The sequence below is a fragment of the Chiloscyllium plagiosum genome, unplaced genomic scaffold (assembly GCF_004010195.1).
Source record: "Chiloscyllium plagiosum isolate BGI_BamShark_2017 unplaced genomic scaffold, ASM401019v2 scaf_94139, whole genome shotgun sequence".
Lineage (NCBI taxonomy): Eukaryota > Metazoa > Chordata > Chondrichthyes > Orectolobiformes > Hemiscylliidae > Chiloscyllium > Chiloscyllium plagiosum.
In genome coordinates, this window is record NW_025207549.1 from 8,260 (window position 1) to 13,052 (window position 4,793).

The following is a 4,793-nucleotide window of genomic DNA, read 5'->3' on the forward strand; positions in this document are numbered from 1 at the left end:
ACCTCTCCCCCTCTCTCTCTCCCTCTCTCTCTCCCTCTCTCTGTCTCTCTCTCCCCCTGCCCCTGTCTCTGTCTCTCTCTCTGCCTCTCCCTCTCTCTCCCTCTGTCTCTTTCTACCTCTCTCTCTCTCTCTCTCTCTCCCTCTCTCTCTCCCTGCCTCGTTCACACTCCCCACTGCCCAAATCTCTCTGTCCGTTGCAATGATGGAAAATGCCGGGAAGTCTGGGATTTGTGGAGAGACCTCCTGCTCCTCACCATCAGTCTATCCTTTACCTCCCCCACCCACCCACCCTGGTCATCGATCCCTCCATTGGGGTGGGGGTGGGTGGGTGGGGGGAGGGAGGTCCCCTCCTGTCTACACGCCTCATCATTTTCTCGATCTCGCCCCCCGCCGCTCCATCAGGGAACGTCTCCAGCCCCCAGGGTAAGGTCCTGGTAAGCCCCTCCCTCTGCTCCCCCCGTCCTCTCTTGATGCTATCACGTCCCTCGGGTAATGTGGATCCCAGAACCGCACACAATCCTCTCGCCGTGCGGTCTGACCAATGTCCTACACAGTTCATGCATCACCTCCCCGCTCTCCTCAACACTGATCCCTCAGCTCACAAAAGCAGCCCTACCCACCAACCGAGCGTGTGCTGTGATACCTCCAGGGGCTGGTGAACACGCACTGCATCATCCCACTAACACTCAGCGTCCCCCCACCCAGCGTCCTGCTCTCTGTCTTGTGCTCCACTGGGATTATGTTCAATGGGAAGGAGTTTGATCCACTGAGATTTGTGTACAATGGGAGGGAATGAGAAGGCGTTTGACCCATTGGAATTGTGCACAGAGCAGGAACTGGGAAGGGATTTGATCCATTGGGACTGTGTATAATGGGAGGGAATGGGAAAGGCTTTGATCCTTTGGGGTTGTGTACAATGGGAGGGAATGGGAAGGGGTTTGATCCACTGGGATTGCGTACAATGGGAAGGGCTTTGACCCATTGGAATTGTGTACAGTAGAAGGGAATGGGAAGGGGTTTGATCCATTTTGATTGTGTACAATGGGAGGGAACGGGGAATGGGTTTGATCCATTGGAATAGTGTACATTGGGAAGGGGTTTGATCCACTGGGATTGTGTACAGTGGGAGGGAATGAGAAGGGTGTGATCCATTGGGATTGTGTACGGTGGGAGGGAATGGGAAGGGGTTTGATCCATTGGGATTGTGTACAGTGGGAGGGAATGGAAAGGGTGTGATCCATTGGGATTGTGTACGGTAGGAGGGAATGGGAAGGGTGTGATCCATTCGGATTTTGTACAGTAGGAGGGATTGGGAAGGGGTTTGATCCATTGGGATTGTGTACAATGGGAGGGAATGGGGAAGGGGTTTGATCCATTGGGATTGTGTACAATGGGAGGGAATGGGGAAGGGGTTTGATCCACTGGGATTGTGTTGAATTGAATTGAATTTATTGTCACGTGTACCGAGGCACAGAGAAAAGCTTTGTCTTGCGAGCAATACAGGCAGATCACAGAGTTAAATAGCAAGATAAGTAAATAATAGGTACAGGCGAATGTGAAGAGTTTGAGAGTCCATTCAGTATTCTAACAACAGGAGGGTAGAAACTGTTATGAAACCGGCTGGTGTGTGTGTCCAGGCCTCTGTACCTTCGCCCCCGATGGTAGAGGTTGTAGAAAAACATTGCCAGGGTGGGGTGGGTCTTTGAGAATGCTGGAGGCCTTTCCCTGACAGTGGGCCTGGGAGATGGGCTCGATAGATGGGAGGTTGGCCTCTGTGACTGTCCGGGCCGAGTTCCCCACTCTCTGTAACCGTCCCCAATGGTACAGTTACCGTAACCAGGTAGTGACACATCCAGACAGGATGCTCTCGATGTCGCACCTATAAAAGTTGGTGAGGGTGTTCACCAAATTCCCTCGGCTGCCTGAGGAAGGGGAGATCTTGTCGGGCCTTTGTAACCAGTACGTCCACATGAAGTGTCCAAGAAAGCTGGTTGTGGATGACCACTCCCCAGGAGTGTGACCCTCCCCCACCTGTTCCCCCTCTGTGCTGTTAATGTGTTGAGGGGGGACATGAGTAACATCCCACCGAAGGTCAATAATGTGTCCCTTGGTTTTGCCGGCATTGAGAGCTGGGTTGTTCTCAGTGCACCGTTTTCCCAGGTCTTCCACCTCCTGTCTGTTTCATCGCCATCTGAGATTCGACCGACTGTGGGGGTGTCATCAGGGAACTTGTAAATGGCATTAGTCTGGTATTTGGTGACGCAGTCATGGGTATACACTGAGTACAGTCGGGGGCTGAGTACACACCCCTGGGGGGGGGGGGGGGGGGGGGCTCCAGTGTTGAGTGTTAGTGAGGGTGAAATATTGTCCCCAGTCTTCTCTGATTGTGGCCTGTGGGTCAGGAAACTGAGGGTCCAGTTGTGGAGAGTCTCAGGGCTTAGTCCGAGATTACTAAGGTTAGTAATCAGTCTCGAGGGGATAATAGTGTTGAAGGCTGAACTGTAGTCAATGAGTAGGATTGTTATGTAGCTGTTCTTGGTGTCAGGATGTTCTAAGGAGGAGTGAAGGGCAAGTGGTATGGCATCTGACGTGGATCTGTTGGTCCGATAGGCAAATTGGAGTGGGTCAAGGGTAGTGGGGAGGCTGGAGTTGGTTAATGCCATGACCAGCCTTTCAAAGCACTTCAGGCCCACCAAAGTTAGGGCCACTGGGCGGTAGTCATGGAGACATGCTGCATGAACCTTCTCAGGCACAGGGATAATGTTGGCCCTCTTGAACCAGGCAGGGAGAGTGGCCTACTGCAGGGAGAGGTTGAAGATCTCTGAGAAGGCCTCTGCCAGGTCATCTGCACAGGGCCGGGCTCTGAGTGCACGGCCTGGTACTCCGTCTGGTGCCATCGCTTTCCTTGGATCCACTCGAAGGAAAACTGATGTGACCTCTGATGCGGTGACTGTTGGGATAGGTTCGTCAGGACTTGTCAGAATAGGTGATACCTCTCCGCCGAAATTCTGCTCAAAGCCAGCATAGACGGCGTTGAGACGATCTGGGAGGGATATGTCATCGTCTGCTGTCTCTTTATGGAACCTGTGATGTCATTCAGTCGCTGTCATAGTAACCGGGCGTCTGTCTGGGTCTCTAGTTTGTGTACAATGGGAGGGAATTGGAAAGGGGTTTGATCCGTTGGGATTGTGTACAGAGGGAGTGAATGGAAGGGGTTTGATCCCTTGGGATTATAGAGTCATAGAGATGTACAGCATGGAAACAGACCCTTCAGTCCAACCTGTCCATGCCGACCTGAACCCTTTCCAAAGCTTCCGCATCCTTCCTGTAGTGCGCCCACGTAGCTGAAGCATGACCTCGTAGCTCTGAAACTCAATCCCCCCACCAAGAAACATCAACACACCAGATACTTTCTTAACAACCCTATCAACGTGGGTGGCAACTTTCAGGAATTTATGCACCTGGACACGGAGATCTCTCTGTTCATCTACACTGCGAAGGAATGCAGATTATTTGGATTGTGTACAATGGGAGGGAATGGGAAGGGGTTTGATCCATTGGGATTGTGTACAGTGGGAGGGAATGGGAAGGGGTGTGATCCATTGGGATTGTGTACAATGGGAGGGAATGGGAAAGGGTTTGATCCTTTGGGGTTGTGTACAATGGGAGGGATTGGGGAAGGGGTTTGACCCATTGGGATTGTGTACAATGGGAGGGAGTTTGATCGATAGGGATTGTGTACAATGGGAGGGGGTTTGACCCATTGGGATTGTGTTCACTGGGAGGGAATGGGAGGGGGTTTGACCCATTGGGATTGTGTACAATGGGAAGGGGTTTGATCAATTGGGATTGTGTACAATGGGAGGGGGTTTGATCAATTGGGATTGTGTACAATGGGAGAGGGTTTGACCCATTGGGATTGTGTTCACTGGGAGGGAATGGGAGGGGGTTTGACCCATTGGGATTTGAAATTGAAATTACAGTTTATGCTGCAGGGACATATATATATTCATCAGAAAAATCTTCACATACAAAGCTACACTGTGTTCAATACCATATAGATTGTGTCTACTTGACAGTGTGCCCCCTCCCACTTTATACCCACTGTCAGCATCCAGCGCTCCCAGGGACAGGGACAGCGCGGGGGGGGGTTAGATACAGTGTAGAAAGACATCAGATATTGGACGGCAGTCAGTTAAGATCAAAGCAGTGAACAGCCAATCGGTGACAACAATCTGCATTTATCAACCTCTTTTCACATTGTATTTTACAACAACAATCATGGACAATAATTAAAACTCACCAGGACTATATCCCTGAGAGAGCGGTACATCAGGAATTGCAGGGTTACCTGCACAGGGAACACAGTCAGCTTTTGTGAAATGATTCAAGTCAGGGCTGAACGTGGGGCCAAACCCCAACTTGTCTGTCACATTCCCCAGTCCCAGGGCTAAGGATGCCTGGAGGAGTATGAGAGCCCGGTTAAACGCAGTTGCACGCACAGAGTACTGAACGTTAATGAGCTCACAGCTTTACACAAAGCTGGGGCCACCCTGGACAATTGTAAACGAGGTAGCGACCCAGGGGGACAGTCAGAGGTTGTCAGTCCATTCCGCAACTCGGGTCATCCATGAGGTAACTGTGCGCTTTGCGGTGTACGTGCACCAGAGGTTCCCCTCTGGAGGTTTTTGAGGGTAAGAGTGAGTGATTCTTGCTGCAGAACTGGAAATCTCTCCACCTGTCGCTGGCACTGACCAGGCAATCTCACAACCCACAGTAATCCCCCTATATCC